General features: G+C 44.0%; 1 long non-coding RNA gene across 1 annotated transcript; it reads left to right on the top strand.

The window, feature by feature from the left end:
- Positions 1–2,820: 2,820 nt before the first annotated feature.
- On the top strand, positions 2,821–14,650 carry LOC140206949 (uncharacterized). The gene is made up of 3 exons (XR_011888437.1): positions 2,821–2,869; positions 7,872–7,989; positions 14,534–14,650. It is a non-coding gene; the product is annotated as an uncharacterized lncRNA (long non-coding RNA).
- Positions 14,651–18,609: the final 3,959 nt, after the last annotated feature.

Here is an 18,609-nt window from a genome sequence, read left to right as displayed (position 1 = left end):
AACAATGGGATTAAATTCATCTCTGGCGGGTTGGCAGACTGGGAGTCTCGGGAAATGACGTTCAGTGGTGCTCTGATCGCAAAGACCAGGCCATTAACTGAGGCTCGTGAGGTGTGGTCACTGGTCCTATTTCCGTGATGTCTGACCACACTCTCCAAGGTGTAGCTATGAGTCAGTGGGTGACGATAGCAGATACATAAACATAAGCCCATCTGGCTTGGTGCCGAAAACTGAGTCATTACTAAATGAGCAGAGACCTGTTGACAGTGATGTCCAGAGTGTGTAGCTGTGCCAGCACGTCACAGACCATCCTGGAGTAACAAATCCCGAACTCACTGCTGGTCTTTATACCTAGGCAGCCTGATTACTGAAGTGAGCAAAGTTCATTCCAGTTGAACGCGCCATTGTTGCAGATACACCAGAGTACTGTTGACAGTTTTGGTCTTCCAAAGTGCAGGGACAATCCCCTGTGGAAGGATGCTGGTCTGTCCTTTTAAGGAGGAATTAACAATCAGAATCAGAATCAGGTTTATATTCTCTGAGATACTGCGTGATTGTGAAATTTGTGTTTTTGTGGCAGCAGCACAGTGCAAAGGCAGAAAGAATGGCAAAAAAATAAATAAAAATGGTTGGATAGATTTACATATAGATAGATAGACAGATAGACCGATATATAAACAGATAGATCGATTCATTCATTCATTCGTAGATTGAGATAAATGGACAGATAGATAGATAGATAGTCAGACAGTTAGTTATAGAGATTGAAGCGTATCCAATTGACAAGCACTCAGCAGGTTGGAGACAGGGAGCATATTTTCCTTGCTTCAAGTGTTTTGGATCAGGGTTCCAAACACACTCCGAATGATGTAAAATATCACGGACATATGGGCGATATGTTTTGCTTGTTGCAACAGTGCAACATGAAGACAGAAAGGTTGTAAATTAGAATAAATAAATATTTCGCTCGGGCACCAGCTGTAGGAAGAGGAAGTGGTGACAGTTTAGTTCCAGTGAGCTTCACTAGAACTGAGGAGAGAGAGGAAAGCAGTGAGCTTGGGCAATGGAGAATGTGGATCAGCTTTGTAGGAACAAAATAAATGTCTCATTTCCGCTGAGATTGGATCATCTCATGCGGCAGAGAAATTATTTTATCTCAAATACGGAGATTCAGGGAAAAAAAAAAACTTGCTATGAAGCCCATATAAAAGGGTATCTCCGTCCCGCAGTTTCTTTCCCAATAGCCCACCTCTTCCAGCACCCATCCTTTTCCGCCTCTCTCCGCCCCTTCTCTCGCCCTTCTTCATCCCCTTCCCCACAGTGCTGTGTGCCCTTATTTTTCTAGTGTGGAGGAGATTAACTAAGACGTTCGACCCGATGGGAATTATATCCCGTGTATCAGATATTTCAATAGAGCACAATATAGATCCAAGATGCGGGTGAGCGGTTCGGCAGGATTGTGTAGAGACCAGTTTTTAACTATATATATTTGCTGGGGGTTCTGGAACCTGGAATACGCTGCAGAGTGTGTTAGGTGGAACGGTGCGTGGATGTTGAGACCATCGTACTCCCTAGCATCAGGACCAACACACTGAAGTTGTGGCTTTGTAGCCTGGTATTAAGTACTAAAATGGTTTCAGTGTGTTAAAGGGTTGCTTGCTATACAACCAAGTGAACGGTCTTAATGCATTGGCAAATTCTGGGCAGTGACTGATTCTATTTCCCACAGTGTGATCATGCTGTCTCTATTTCTGCTGGTTGCCGCACTTGTCATCGAGGAGGGGTTGGGTGACAGGTAAGGTCTAAGCCAAGTTCCATTCCGTCCGCAACCCTACATCTGTCGGTCTGCCCGATTCCGTGTCCAGCTCCGCACCCTCCTCAGCCACGTCGCCGTCCCTGTCCCGGCTCTGTCCGTGTCCTGGTTGCCTCGCCTTCTTCCCCAATCCCACGTCCCTGCACCAGCTCCGCCTCTCCAAACCGCCCCGCGTAAATCCCTTTCTCTCTGCTACGTATCCCGGGACAAGAACGACAACAGGGTATAAGGATTGAACATTTGCGCCCAGTCACGTCAGTAACAGGAGACGCTTTGTAACATGCACTACAAGAGCTCCTAACGGAGCTCCTTTGATTAAAAAAAAAAGAAAATAAAACAATCGCAGTCAAAAGCCGAAAAAGGAGAATTACTCTCGCACGTCCGACGACCAACCAATTCAACACGTCATCGAGGGGCTGCATACGCCTTTGCCACATGATCGCAATCGACCTGATATAGTCCCACCACTCCTCAGCCGCGTTTCCCTCGGCGCGACCTCGTGTTTTCAGTCCCAATCTCTCCCAGCCGCATTCACTTTCTCAACTCAACACCTCTGTCCAGCTTCACTTGCTGTGTAGACTCTCTGGCATTCCATACGTCCACACTCACTAATCCTCTGTCCTAGCCCACCTTCCGCGCATCTCCCCTGAGGACTCCTTCTGCCCCATGCTGTCTACAGAGTCCCCTGTGGCATTCAAGCTCTGCCTACCTTACTGATAACCGCAGCATTTTCTATCGCTGCTGTACCCAGCGCCGCATCATACCTTTGCCCTGCTTTGCTCTCCAGCACAGCATACCTCACCAACCCAAACTCCTTCCCAACAACCCGCCTCCCACTTGTCCAGTGCACCCCTCTCTCAGTGTCGCTTCCTCTTACACTGGTGGTTTTTGGTCTGTGAGACTCCGTTGGCTCACTTCTGATGATCCATTGCCCTGTGAACTGTGTGGGATGACTGATTCCTGTGCTGCAACTGAGCTGTTTAATTCTCTCAATGTGTTTCTGCTTCCAGTCATTGTCTGGATTCGGATGTCCTGTGCACCACTGCGGATTATCAGGTAACGTGTTCGCGAACATCACTGTTCCCTCCCTCCTTCAGACCGAGCCACCGTCTCTCCTTCAGCCGGATCTGTTCATTTATCGGATAACCCATCTCATCTCCAGGCAGCCACCTAGTCGCCTATCATAGCTCAGCATCTTCATCTGTGTATCCAATTAGCAGCCGGCGACTTGCATAAACCACACTCTTCAGGAACAGCCATGAGCATGCTCCTTCTCGTCACGTTGCATCAGGACCTGGGGTGAATCACATACGATCTTTCGTCACTGGTTCGGAACCCTGGAAATCCTTACCCCTCATACAGTGGTATCTGTAGCAACAGAAGGACAACAGACAATTAACCCCCACTTTGGCCTGGGAGGGAATGTGTGAAGGGTAAAGCAACAATTATAGGAAGGTTGCGCATTCTTTGAAGCGGGTATAGAAGCGCTCTACTAGATTACTCTACCTGGTTAGAGGGGAATGAAAGCATACGGACAGTGAGAAGGGAAGGGATATTATTTCACTTAGCCATTTGATTACGAATTTAATAGACTAGACGCAATACGGTGATCCGAGGGACCTGTTCCTGTGCTCTGGTGTTCTATGTTCTATGTTCTATGCTATATAGAACCATAGAACTATAGAACACTACAGCACAGAAAAAAAGGTCATTCGTCCCTTTTAGTGGTGTGGCTTTGCTAGTCAGGAAAATGTCACAGCAGTGCTCAGGCAGGACAGATTAGAGGGCTTGTCTACCGAGGCCATATGGGTGGAACTGAGAAACAGGAAAGGTATGACCACGTTGATGGGATTGTATTCTAGACCACCCAATAGTCAGCGAGAGTTGGAGGAGCAAATCTGCACAGAGATAGCAGACAACGGCAGGAAACATAAAGTTGTGATAGTAGAGGATTTAAACTTTACACATATTGCTTGGGACTCCAACACTGGTAAAGGTCTAGACGGGTTCGAGTTTGTAAAATGTGTTCAGGATTTTTTTTTTTTCTAGTCAATATATAGAGGCAACAACTAGAGAGAATACAATATTAGATTTCCTATTAGGAAACGAGTTAGGACAGGTGACAGAAGTGTGTGTAGGGGAATACTTTGGTTCCAGTGATCATAACACAATTAGTTTCAACTTGATCATGGATAAAGGTAGATCTGGTCCTCGCGTTGAGGTTCTAAACTGGAAAAAGGCAAAATTTGAAGAAATGGGAAAGGATCTAAAAGGCGTGGATTGGGACAGGTTGTTCTCTGCCAAGGATGTGATTGGTAAGTGAGAGGCCTTCAAAGGTGAAATTTTGAGAGTGCAGAGTTTGTGTGCTCCTGTCTGGATTAAAGGCAAAGTGAATAAGTGTAAGGAACCTTGGTTCTCAAAGGATATCGGAACTCTGATAAAGATGAAGATGGAGATGTATGACATGTACAGGAAACAAGGAGGAAGTAAGGTGCTTGAGGAGTATAAAAAGTGCAAAAATAAACTTAAGAAATCAGGAGAGCTAAAAGAAGACATGAGATTGCCTTGGCAGTCAAAGTGAAGGATAATCCGAAGAGCTTTTACAGGTATACTAAGAATAAAAGGATAGTAAGGGATAAAATTGGTCCTCTTGAAGATCAGAGTGGTCGGCTATGTATGGAACCAAAAGAAATGGGGGAGATCTTAAGTCGGTTTTTGCGTCTGTATTTACTACGAACACTGGCATGAAGTCTATGGAATTGAGAGAATCAAGTAGTGAGATCATGGAATCTATTCAGATTGAAGAGGGGGAGATGCTTGATATCTTGAGTCAAATCAGAGTAGATAAATCCCCAGGACCTGACAGAGTATTCCCTCGGACCTTGAAGGAGACTAGTGTTGAAATTACAGGGGCCCTGGCAGATATATTTAAAATATTGGTATCTACCAGTGAGGTGCCGAAGGATTTGAGGATAGTTCATGTGGTTCCTCTGTTTAAAAAATGCTGTAAAGATAATCCGGGAAATTATAGGCCGGTAGTAGGTAAATTATTGGAAGGAGTACTAAGAGAAAGGATCTACAGGTATTTGGGTAGACAGGGACTTATCAGGGAGCGTCAACGTGGCTTTGTGCGTGGTAGGTCATGTTTAACAAATCTGTTGGAATTTTTCGAGGAGGTTACCAGGAAAGTGTATGTTGTCTACATGACCTTTGACGAGGTCCCGCATGGGAGGTTAGTTAGGAAGATACATTCGCTAGGTATACATGGAAATGTAGTAAATTGGATTAGACATTGACTCAATGGAAGAAGTCAGAGAGTGGTAGTGGAGGATTGCTTCTCTGAGTGGAGGCCTGTGACTAGTAGTGTGACTCAGGGATCAGTGCTGGGTCTATTGTTATTTATTATCTATATCAATGACCTGGATGATAATGGGGTAAATTGGGTCAGCAAATTCGCTGATGATACAAAGATTGGTGGTGTAGTGCACAGTGAGGAAGGTTTTCAAAACGTCCAGAGGGATTTAGGACAGCTGGAAAAATGGGCTGAAAAAATGGCAGATGGAGTTTAATACAGACAAGTGTGAGGTATTGCGCTTTGGAAGGACAAACCAATGTAGAACATACAAGGTAAGTGTTAGGGCAATGAGGAGTGCAGTAGAACAGAGGGATCTGGGAACACAGATACAAAATTCCCTAAAAGTGGCGTCATGGGTAGATAGGGTCGTAAAGAGAGCTTTTGGTACATTGGCCTTTATAAATCAAAGTATTGAGTATCAGAGTTGGAATGTTATAGTGAAGTTGCACAAGGCATTGGTGAGGCCGAATTTTGAGTATTGTGTGCACTTTTGGTTACCAAATTACAGGAAGGATATAAATAAGATTGAAAGAGTGCAGTGAAGGTTTACAAGGACGTTGCCAGGACTTGAGAAACAGAGTTACAGAGAAAGGTTGAATAGATAGAGGTATATAAAATTATGATGGGTATAGATAGAGTGAAGGCAAGCAGGTTTTTTTTCCACTGAGGCTAGGGGAGAATAAAAAAAAACACAGGACATGGGTTAAGGATGAAAGGGGAGAAGTTTAAAGAGAACATTAAGAGAGGCTTCTTCGCACAGAGAGTGGTGGGAGTGTGGAATGAGCTGCTAGATGAAGTGGTAAATGCGGACTCACTTTGAACATTTAAGAAAAACTTGGACAGGTGCATGGATGAGAGGTGCATGGAGGGATATGGTCCAGGTGCAGGTTAGTGGACCTAGGCAGAAAAAAATGGTTCGGCACAGCCAAGAAAGGCCAAAAGTCCTGTTTCTGTACTGTAATGTTTTATGGTTCTATGGTTCTAGTCTGTGCCGAAACTTCATTGCGCTGCTGCCATTGACCTGCATCCAATCCATAACCCTCCAGAGCTCTTCGATCCATGTATCTGTCCAAATTATTCTTCAAACTTAAGAGTGAGCCCGCATTTACCACGTCAGCTGGCAGCTCGTTCCACACTCCCACCACTCCCTGAGTGAAGACGTTCCCCCTAATGTTCTCTTAAAACCTTTCCCCTTTCACCCTAATGCCATGTCCTCTCGTATTTATCTCTCCTAATATAACTGGAAAGACCCTAATCGCATTTACTCTGTCTATACCCCTCATAATTTTGTAAACCTCTATTAAATCTCCCCTCATTCTTCTGCTCTCCAAGCAGTAAAGTCCTAACCTGTTCAATCTTTCCCTCTAACTCAACTCCTGAAGACCCGGCATATCCTAGTAAACCTGTTCTGCACTCTTTCAATCTTACTGATATCCTTCCTATTGTTAGGTGACCATAAATGCACAGAACACTCCAAACTTGGCCTCACCAATGTCTTATACAACCTCACCAAAACATCCTAACTCCTATATTCAATACTTTGACTTATGAATGACAGGATGCCAAAAGCCTTCTTTACTACCCTGTCAACCTGTGACGCCACTTTAAGGGAATCATGTACCTGAACTCCCAGATCGCTTTGTTCCTCCGCACTCCTCAGTGCCCTATCATTTACTGTGTATGTCCTACCTTGATTTGTGCTTCCAAAATGCAACACCTCACACTTGTCTGCATTAAATTCCATCTGCCATTTTCTGGCCCATTTTTGCTGTTGGTCCAGATCCCTCTGCAAGTTTGAAAGCCTTCCTCGCTGTCCACAACGCCTCGAATCTTAGAGTCACCAGCAAACTTGCTGATTCATTATAATCTAGATCACTGATATAGAAAACAAATAACAATGGTCTCAGCACAGATCCCTAAGGCACACCACTAGTTACAGGTCTCCAGTCTGCGAAGCGATCATCCACTTCCACTCTCTGTCTTCTCCCACACAGCCAATTTCGAATCCAAATTAAATATTGAAACATACAGTAAATCCGGCGTTTGCATCGGCGCCCAATATATTCTAATGTTGAGTGGCGGGCAGTTTGCAAGGATCGGCACACTTCTGCTGCCGCTTTCGGAGCTCCACAAATTTCTAAGCCTGACACGTACGTCCACGGAATGTACAAGGCCCACCGGAGCACCCGAACTAACCCACGCGATTACAGAGAGAACACCGATACTCTTTACAGCCGGGAGTGCAGTGATGGTCGTGTGCATAGAGCTATAAATCTCTACGCTAGTCGCTACATTACGCTACCGCCCTGCCGGAAGTCCCAGAAGAGACTGATGCAACACACACAAAATGGTGGTGGAACTCAGCAGGCCAGGCAGTATCTATCATAGATGCTGCCTGGCCTGCTGCGTTCCACCAGTATTTTGTGTGTGCTGCTTGAATTTCCAGCATATGCAGATTTTCTAGTGTTTGCGTTTTTAAAGGGCTGATGTCACAGGTGCGGAGTACCTGTTGTACCTGCTCAGAGTTACTTGTGGCACGTTGAGCCCTTCGCCTCGTCAGTGCCGTGTGGCTGTACTATTTACCTTGAGGTTATGGTGCCACTTCACTGTCTGCTAATCTTGCTTCCCACCCCTCTCCAAGCCCCACACCACAGTCCCAGACTTCCAACTCCGCACACTAACAATAGCATCGTATATCGACAGATCCGGCGTTACAAGGAATCGGTCTGGGTTGGAACACACGTGGATGCTAGCATCAGTCGCGTAGTTGACACTTTCATGCACATCCTAATCGACTATACAGTGCGGGGCAATTCCGCAGGTAGGTTGGGAGTGTGGGTGGGTTGGGATGTCAGGAAAGAAGTGGTGACTGTCACAACCCAGCTGTTTCGCAGCTGTCCGCTCTGCATCTTCACCATTGCAGGGCGACCCAGTCTATGTGGCAGCGAGCAGCTGCATACCGCTCCCCCTCGCGATGTGCCTGCACAGTCATGTGGAAGTCTTTATCAAGTAATCGATCAGTTGAAAACAGCGGCATTTTTTTTTCCAGAAGGTTAAGAGTGTTTGCAGTCCAAAGGCCTGAGCCATAATCCATGATGAATTCAGCTTTACTGGTAGCACCATATTCCAACAGAGTGTTTGTGAATGTGGAACGGTTATGGTAGATCAGCAAATCGGAGAGGATTGAAATCACAGCCGTGAATAAATTTCAGTTTAATAAAGAGAAAATTACAGTATCACCGAACATAAGAGTACAACGTGGCACAGACTCTCCGGGGCACGATGATGTCCTGACACTTTATCCAGCGTGAGATCAATTTAACCCTCTGTCCTGCGTAGCCTCCCTTTTAATTTCTCATCCGTGTGCCCATTTTGGAGTTTCTTCAATTCTCCGAAAGTATCTGTCTCATTCTACGCCCTTGGCCGCGCGTTCCACACACCCACCATTCTCCACGTACAGGAACCTGCATCATATTTCACATATATACCCCTCCAATAACCCTCCCATCTGCTCCCTAGTGCTAGTCCTTATTATGCTCGGCAAAAGTCCAAGTCGTTTTCGTCGTCGTTGTCGTCGTCTTCTTTTCTTCTTCTTCTCCTACTTCTTCTTCTTCATCTTCCTCTTCCTTCTCTTTCTTCTTCTTCTCTTCTTCTTCTTCTTCTTCCTCTTCCTTCTCTTACTTCTCTTCCTTCTCCTCCTCCTCCTTCTTCTTCTTCTCCTCCTCCTCTTCCTCTTCTTCTTCTTCTTCTCCTCCTCTTCCTCTTCTTCTTCTTCTCCTCTTCCTCTTCTTCTTCTTCTTCTCCTCCTCTTCCTCTTCTTCTTCTTCCTCTTCCTTCTCCTCCTACTTCTCCTTCTTCTTCTTCTTCTCCTCCTCTTCCTCTTCTTCTTCCTCTTCTTCTTCTTCTTCCTCTTCTTTTTCTTCTTTTTCTTCTCCTTCTTCTTCCTCTTCCTTCTTCTTCTTCTCCTCCTTCTTCTTCTTTTTCTTCTCCTTCTTCTTCCTCTTCCTTCTTCTTCTTCTCCTTCTTCTTCTTCTTCTCTTCTTCCTCTTCTTCTTCTTCTTCTCCTCTTCCTCTTCCTTCTCCTCCTTCTCCTCCTCCTTCTTCTTCTTCTTCTTCTCCTCCTCCTCTTCCTCTTCTTCTTCTCCTCCTCTTCCTCTTCTTCTTCTTCTTCCTCTTCCTTCTCTTCCTTCTCCTCCTTCTCCTCCTGCTTCTTCTTCTTCTCCTCCTCCTGTTCTTCTTCTTCTTCTCCTCCTCTTCTTCTTCTTCTTCTTCCTCTTCCTTCTCCTTCTTCTCCTTCCTTCTCCTTCTTCCCCTTCCTCTTCCTTCTTCTCCTTCTTCTTCTTCTCTTCTTCTTCTTCTCCTTCTTCTCCTTCTTCTCCTTCTCCTCTTCTTCTTCTTCTTCTCCTCCTCTTCCTCTTCTTCTTCTTCTTCTGCTTCTTCCTAGTTGCCCAAACAGGTTCACAGGTCACTGACAGGAGCACGGAGAAACCTTTATCCTGGGTTTTTACAACTACCTTTCAGCCATGATTCAGTGATGGCCACAACATCATAACTGACAATTAGCAACTATGGAACAATATCATCTACCTTGTTTCTTGTACTCCGTGAACTGAGATATAGCACTTTGAGTGCCGTATTTGTTATCGCTTTTGATTGTGCATTCCTAATGCACTGATGTTCACCCTGCTGACTGCAATTTTGGCTTTTCATCTGCTGCTCTTCCTAAGAGTCTGACAGCACGCTTAAATAAAAAACATCCGTCCTACCGTGAGTCCATTCATCAAGGTCCCACACGCTGTCAAATTAGATTAAATCCTCCCGAACAGTTCCATCAAATGGGACAACGAGAATATTGCCCCTCCCTGCGACATGTGCAACTTTTCACTTTTCTACAGGTCATTAATTCCCCAGATGAAATCCCAAATGTAAAAAATAGCGAGCCCAATAGACTCCCAATTGGAACACAACTGGGTGCCTGCATTCAACAAGAAACGGCTTACTTTAGTCCCACTCTTTGCGTCCGACCAAGTAGCTACTGTTCTATCCATGCTAGAATGTTTCCTGTAATACCACAGGCTCGTAGTTTGTTCACCAGCCTCATAAGTGGCATCTTGTCAAAGGGCTTCAGAAAATCTATGTACACTGCATCATCGAATTCTCCTTTGACTACTCTGCTTATTATTTTTCAATTATTTATGCAAATTGGCATAGGAACAAAAAGATCTGATCGCAGTTCAAGGATTAGTGTGGGAGCAGTGGGTTTGAATTCATGGGAAATTGACACCAGTATTGGGGAAGAATGGAGATGTGCCTATGGGACGGGCTCCAGCTGAAACGTGATGTGACCTGGATACATAATTAGGGCTGTGGACATGGCTTTAAACTAAATTGCAAGAGGGTGTGTTCAACAATTTGGATAAGTATGCATAAAGTAATAAAAAGAAAAGTGTCGATAAAATAAGTAAATGCAAAAGATAAAAAAGGGAAAAGTATGGAGTATCGAACAGTCAAGCACAAAAGAGCAAATGATTAAAATATCAGTGTCAGGGCAATTCATTGGAATTCCCGCAGTATTCGAAATAAGGTCAATGAACTTGCGGCACAGAACCAAGGGGTACTATTTAGTGTCTGTCACAGAGACTTGGTTGCAAGGTGATGAGGATAGGGTATTAAATATCCAAGTATATAAGGTAATACGGATGGATAGACAGAAAAGTACGGGAGGTGGGATAGCGCTCCTATTCAAAGATGAGTTCAGGGCTATAGTGAGAGGCGATGCAAGATTTGAGGAGCAGAATATTGAATCCATCTGGGAAGTGATTAAGAAAGGGAAAACATCACTCGTGGGAGTTGTCTGTCGGTCACCGAATAATAACATTACAGTGGCAGAGCAATAAACAGAGAAATATCTGAGGCATGTAAGAACGGACAGCAGTTATCATGGGGGTATTTTACTTGCACGTAGATTGAGCAAATGATTGGGCGAGGCAGTCCTGAGGAAGATTTCACAGAGTGCAACCTTAATGGTTTTCTTGCACAATACCACACAATGAAAAAAAAAAGAACAGAAAGAGTGTTACTCTTACTAACTCATCTTTCAATTAGTCCTGACGAAGGGTCTCTGCCTGAAACGTCGATTGTATCTCTTTCAATAGATGCTGCCTGGCCCGCTGCGTTCACCAGAATTTTTTTTATGCTTTGCTTGAAATTCTAGCATCTGTAGATTTCCTCGTGTTTGCAATAGAAAAAATGTTGTTTTTTTTTGATAATTTTATAAATCGGAAAAGGTTAGCTAAAGTGAATGGATGTCCCCTGGATATTGGGAAGGGGGAATTGATGTCGGGTAATCAGGAAATACCCGAGGCTTGGAATGAACATTCTGTGCCTGTCTTCACCGTTGAGCACACATCTAATATACCAAAGAGAGCTGTTATGGATGAGATAGGAGGTAAGGACCTCGATATAACCGATAGCAAGAAAGAGGTGGTGCTGAACAAACTTGATCAGGGTCCCTCGGAACTGAAAAAAATAGTAGAAGTTATAGTAGATGCTTACCAAAATGTACTGGACTCTGAGCAGCTCCCCGTAAAACGGAAGACGGCAAATGTCACGTCACCATTAAAAAAAAAGGATATAGGCAAAAGACATGTAACTATAGGCCAGTTAGATTAACATCCGTAGCTGTGAAAATGTTTGAAGCCATCATTAGCAAAGAAATAGCGAAACATCTGGAAACAGATGGATCCATCAGGCAGACACGGCATGGATTCAGGGAAGGTAGGCTTCGCTTGAGAAACTTACTGGAGTTATTTCATAATTTAACGAGCCCAGTGGATAGAGGGGGACAGATGGACGTTATTTACTAGGAGTTCCGGAAGGCGTTTAATAAGGTAAAACATGAAAGACATACATGGGATAAGGATGCATAGAGTTGGGGTGCTGTATTAGCATGGGTAGAGGATTGATTAACTCAGAGGAAAAGAGAGAGTCGGTATACGTAGATATTACTCTGTTTGGCAATCAGTTGTTTGCATTTTGCCGCAGGGGTCGGTGCTGGGTCTGCAACTGTTCAGGATGTACATTAGCGATCTGGAAGAGGGGAACGAGTGCAGTGTGTCTACGTATGTTGATAATACTACACTGAGAGGAAAATACAATTGTGCAGAAGATACGGAGAGTCTGCAGAGAGATATAGATAGCTTATGTGAGTCGGCAAGGGTCTGGCTGGCGGACTACAATTTTGCTAAATGCGAGGTCATCCAATTTGCAAGGGAAAATGGAAGAGCAGATTATTATTTAAATGTAAAAAAAAATGCAGCAAGCTGCTGTGCAGAGGGACTTAGGAGTGATCGGGCATGAATCAGAGAAGGTTGGAGTGCAGGTGAAACAGGCTATCAAGAAGGCAAAAGGAATGCTGGTCTTCATTGCAAGAGGGATTCAATTTAAGAGCTAGGAGGCCATTCTGCAACTGTACAGGGTATGATCAGCTTCACCTGCAGTACTGTGTGCAGGTTTAGTCTCCTTATTTGAGGAGGAATATACTGGAGTTGAGCGCCCTGCAGAGGAGATTCCACAGATTGAATCCAGAGATGAGAGGGGTGAGACGATGAGGCGAGATTGAGTTGCCTGGGACTCTACTAGCTGGAATTATGAAAGCGGCTAAATTAATCCTCTATAAGATAAACAACAGGAATTCTGCAGATGCTGGAAATTCAAGCAACACACATAAAAGTTGCTGGTGAACGCAGCAACTTTTATGTGTGTTGCTCTATAAGATAAAGGCGGGATGGTTGTTTGCACTGATAAGCGAGAGTACAACGAAGGGATATAGCCTCAAATTCGTCGGAATAATTTAGAACAGGATGAAGAGGAAATGTTTTTTCCCAGAAAGTGGAGAATCTGTGGAATTCTCAGCACAATGGAGGCGCGGAGTCTACCTCAGTAAATATTCTTTAAAACAAGTTTGGATAGATTTTTATATAGTAGGGGAATTAATTGTTATTGCAGAAAGACAGGTAGGTGGAGATGAGTCCATGAACTCATTGAATGGCGGAGCAGGCTCGACCATCAGAGGCCGACACCTGCTGCTATTTCTTATCTCTTTATGTTCAAAGAATCCAACAGATTTTTAGGCAAGATTTTCCATTGAGAAAACTATTTTCTGACTAAGGCGTTTTTTTTTTCATGTGCCTTAAAGTACCCAGAGACCTTATCCTTATTAATCGACTCCAACGTCTTGTCAAGCCCTGAGGTAAAAGTAATCACCTACAGATTCCTTTCTTAAGCCTCTCTCTCCCTTTTTGAAGAGTGGTTACGATTTGCCATTTTACAGTCTTCCGCAACCATTGCAAACTTTACTTATTCTAGTACTATATCATTACTAATTCCTCCACAATCTCTTCAGCCACCTTTTTCAGAACCCTAAAGTATGCACCATCTGGTCTAGACGATTTATCTACCTTCAGCATTTTCAGCTTCACCAAACCCTATTCTCTGTCAATGGCAACTTCACGCACCTCATGACGCCTGAGAAATGGAGCATCTAGCAAAGTGCTACTGTCTTCCACAGTGACAGTAGAGACTTTGTACATCTCCCATCAGCTATTTTTCACCATTGCAGTTCCTGAGTTCTATCCACAATGATTCAACACCTTCCGACCATATGTTACTCCTTTCAATTCTACTTGCATATATTCGCTGCCCCCTCTGCGTTTCTGTCTCTCCTCTGGATACAATCTGTAACTTGGACATTTAGTTCACAGTTGTCAACTTCTTCCAATCATGATTCATTATGTCCATAACATAAGACCAGAGGACCATAAAGCATCGGAGCAGAATTAGGCTATGTGGCCCATCGAATCTGCTCGGCTATTCAAGAATGGGTGATCCTTTCATTTGTCTCCTCCTCTACACCAGTTCCCGGCCTTCTCCCCATAACCTTTGACGTCATGTCCAGTCAAGAACTTATTAATCTCTTCCTTAAATACACCCCGTCAGCTGAGCTCCACAGTCTGCTGGTAACAAATTTCGCAGATCCGCCACCCTATAGTTAAAGAAATCTCTCCGACTCTCTGCTTTGAAAGCGCTCCCATCTAATGAGGTTGTGCCCTGTAATTCTAGACTCTCCCAACATGGGAAATATCTTTACAACGTCATTAGGACCAATCATCGTAAGTCTTACACAGTGAGCAGTACCACACTGAGGAACAAAGTCATCTGGCAACACGGTTCTTAATTTATTGAAGCTGGTGTCACAAGTTGATAGGGTGGAGTGCCTGAACTGTGCTACCGCTTTCTATTGAAATTCCTGTTTGAGATTCTAGTGAAAGGAATACATATTTACAACTTTCTTTATCACCCCCCAGGATATCTGATGCATGGCAATGGACTATTTCTCCTTTCACTCACCAGAGATGGAAATATTACAATGTACTTGATGCTTCCCGAAGAACATTGGGAAAATCCTCCAACACCAACGAACCCACAAGTGAGGACCATCTGCTAGCTGATCAGACGTTATATTGTGTCCGGCCCGCAGGCCGAGGGCGGAATGTGGTCGGGAACTAGATGAGGATGCTTTCACTGTAGGATGATGGTTAATTGATTGCATGTGTTTCCGCTACTGAAGTTAGGGACAAGATTGCGGTTCGAGGAAAGCTAGCGGCGGCCCAAGTGTGGGATAATCAATGTTTTCCAGTCCGGTGAGGAATTCTGCACCACATAACGCTTTTGCTATTCATTATTAAGGGAAAGGATTTTGGTTCAATGAAAGGCAAACGATAAAGGACGCCGAATTCAGCACCGTTACCTTATGGGGAAATTACACCTGACAAATCAGTTGGAATTCTTTAAACAGACAGGTTTAACAAAGGCGAGTCAGTGGCCAGACTAGGGTCAGTGGCTGTAGTGAACCAGAATGGTGGGGGCGTTGGGGGGTTCGGTCTCATCTGGAATATCCCGGGATGCCGAAGAGGCGAAAAGGAAACGTGTCGCCGTTCAGTAGAGTGGGATGTATGTGAAAGAAACCGGAGGGGATCTCTGATATAACCTTACATCTGACTGAATGGCAGTGCAGCGTCGATAGACGGGTGTGTATCGGAATTTTTCTGTTGCAATTTCTACGATGTTTTTATCTTGCAGGCATTTATAACTCGTTTACCGACAATGGACGTTTTTGTCAAAAAGATTCGTCGGGATTTCCTGAATCGGGCAAATTACTTCAATCGTACACTCACTGAGCAGAAAGCCAATTTCAACAACTCCTTCTTCTTCGTAGCTTTCTGCAACAGGTAGGTCACACACCGAGGCGTATAGTTGAGTATGTTGTGCAGCTAATGCATAACGGGGCACAGAACATTCTCTCCTCGCCGTTTGGCAGAAGGGAGGGTGAGCTTCTCAAATTTTCCTGGCAGAGTTCTGAACAATTGTGCTGACTTCAATTTTTGTGATTCGGTAATTCAAAGTACTTCCAAATGTCATCCTCAATAAACTCTTGTCAGTGACTAAGATAGGCGAAATGACATCTAATCTGTCGTCGATAACCAGAAGATATGGGAGCTTTTGTGTCATTCAGCGCTTCGGTTCTGTCCACCGATAATGACTGATCTATTATCTTTCTATCCTATTCCACTACCTTCTTCCTGTAAACTTTGATATCTTTGCTGAACAAGAGCCTATCAACCTTGACTTTATACTCGGCCTTTTCTCCTTGGAGCGACGGAGGATCAGAGGTGACCTGATAGAAGTGTGTAAGATGATGAGAGGCATTGATCGTGTGGATAGTCAGAGGCTTTTTCCCAGAGCTGAAATGGCTGCCACAAGAGGGGACAGGTTTACGGTGCTTGGGAGTAGGTACAGAGGAGACTTCAGGGGATAAGTTTTTTTTTTAACGCAGAGCGCAGTGAGTGCATGAAATGGGTTGGCGGCAACAGTGGTGGAGGTGGATACGAATCGGATGTTTTAAGAGACTTTTGGATAGGTACATGGAGCTTAGAAAAATAGAGGGCTACTGTTAACCCTGGTAACTTCTAAGGTAGGGACACGTTCTCCACAACTTTGTGGGCCGAAGGGCCTGTATTGCACTATAGGTTTTCTATGTTTCTATGTTAAATGTCCACGAGTACATGTACTCCATGTCCACCTATGGCAATGAATTCCTTGGATTTAACACCCTCTGGTTGAAGAAATGCTTCATCATATCTCGTCTAATTGGACACTCCTCTATTCTTAGGTTTTGCAATCTGGTCCACAATATCTCGGCCATTTAATACTCCGTGAGATCCCAGCTCATATTTCTAACCTCCTGTGAGTACAGGACTTGACCATCCAACACTTCTCTGAAGATATCACTTGCATTCCGACAGCATTCTAATGATCCTCCTCCTCACCCTCACCAGCTTCAGCTCACCCTGTTCTCTATATGGGGTCCACCCCTCAAAGCAATACGCTTAATGTGGTATGGCCAATGATTTATAAATCTTCAGCATTGCATCCTTGTTTTTACTTTCTAATCCTCTCTACATGAATGCTAACCCAGTATTTTCCATCCTTACTATCAACCGAATCTGCATGCTAACCTTTAGAGAATCCTACACGATAACACCAACATCTCTTTGCACATCTTATGAATGGATTTTGGCACCGTTAAGGAAGTGATTTGCGCCTTTAGTAATTCTACCAAAGTGCATCACCATCAATTTCCTGACACTAAATTCCATCTGACAAATCCTTGCCCAATTTCCCAATCTGTTTTCATACTTGTGAATTCTTCTGGCTTCCTCAAACGAGGCTCCCCCTCCACTAATGTTGGTATCGTATGCAAATGTGGAAGCAAAGCCAGCTATTCACTCATCCAAATCATTTACATATTACGTGTAACGACGCGATCCCAACACCACTTCCTGAGGAGCAGCACTATTAACCGCCAGCTAACCAGATAAGTCCCAGTTACTTTCTTTGTCTGCGGTCTCACGTAGGAGACAATATTCACCTTCAAGGATGGACCTTCTGATATTTCATTCTCCCGACCTTCCTCCAGTCCAGTCAGCCTCGGAATCTACATTCAGGCCTTTCAGATTCCCGATCTAACTTAAGTCCATTCAGCTTCCAACCTATGTTCGGCTTCCATATCAAACTTCAAACCCTTTCACCTCCCAATCTATCTTCAGTCATTTTGACCTCTCAATTTAACTTCAAACATTTCAGCTTCCCGATCTACCTTGAGGCCTGTCACAGATCAATCTACATATGCAGACTTTTCTGTCTCTCCATTTAACTTCAGATCTCTAAACTTCCGGATCGAACTTCGGACGTTTCAGGTTCTCTGAAGACCATAAGACGTACTAGCAGAACCGGGTTAATTGGCCCATCGAGTCTTCTTCACTATATCATCATGGAAAATCTTATATTCCTCACAGCCCCAATCTTCTGCCTTCTCCCCAGATTACTTCAGACCTTGATCAAAGAAGAAAGAATCCTTTGCAATCGATTCCGGCATCTTCCCATTCAATGAGGTCAGCTTAACTGGCATATAATTTCCTTTCTTCCTCTTGAGGAGTGGAGTGACATTTCCAATTCTGCAGTGCTCTGGACCCATTTGAGAATCTATTGTTTCTTGAAAGGTCACTGATAATGCGACAAACAATCTCTTTAGTGATGTCTTTCAGAACCTTGGCGTCAGATCCTGGTGCCTTGTCTACGCTCAGACCTTCTAAGTTTCCCAAGAACTTTCCCTCTGTTAATGGTAACTTCATACACTTCATGACTGCTGACATTTGGAACATCCAACGAAGACGGGTGAAAAATACAGTTTTCCCGCTATTTCCTTATCCCCAATAACTACCTCTAAGGCATCGTTATACAGCGGTCCAATATCCACTGTTGACTGTATTTTACACTTTATGTATCTGAAGAAACTTTTGCGATTCTCTTTAAGATGATTGGCTAGTACACTTTCGTATTCCATCTTTACAGTCTTAATGTGGTTATTAGATTTTTTTTGTTCTGTTGGTATAAGAAAGCTTCCCATTTGTCGAATTTCCCACTAATACTCTGTTTGGCTATTATGTTGGTTTTGCTTTCTCTTGGTAGTAACGGTTGTGTCATGTTGCTTTTAGACTACATCCTACTCTTGGGAATGCATATATCCTGTGCCGTCGGAACTACTTCCAGAAATTCCAGTCTTTCCTGCTCTGTCGTCCTCACTGTCAATGTTCTTTTCCAATCAATTCATGCCAACTCCCCTCTCTTGCCTCTGTACTTCTCTATACTCCTCTGTGTCGTGATACATCTGACTTTACCTTCTCTGTTTCAGATTTCAGGGAAAATACGATCATATTATGATCAATTGTTCCATAGGATTCCTTCACCTTAATCTCTCTAATTTAGTCCTATTCATTGCACAACTTCCAATCCAAAATAGCTGATCCCCTAGTCGGCTCAA

Source organism: Mobula birostris, chromosome 13 (assembly GCF_030028105.1).
Source record: "Mobula birostris isolate sMobBir1 chromosome 13, sMobBir1.hap1, whole genome shotgun sequence".
Taxonomy (NCBI): domain Eukaryota; kingdom Metazoa; phylum Chordata; class Chondrichthyes; order Myliobatiformes; family Myliobatidae; genus Mobula; species Mobula birostris.
This window is presented reverse-complemented; position numbering and strand designations above follow the sequence as displayed.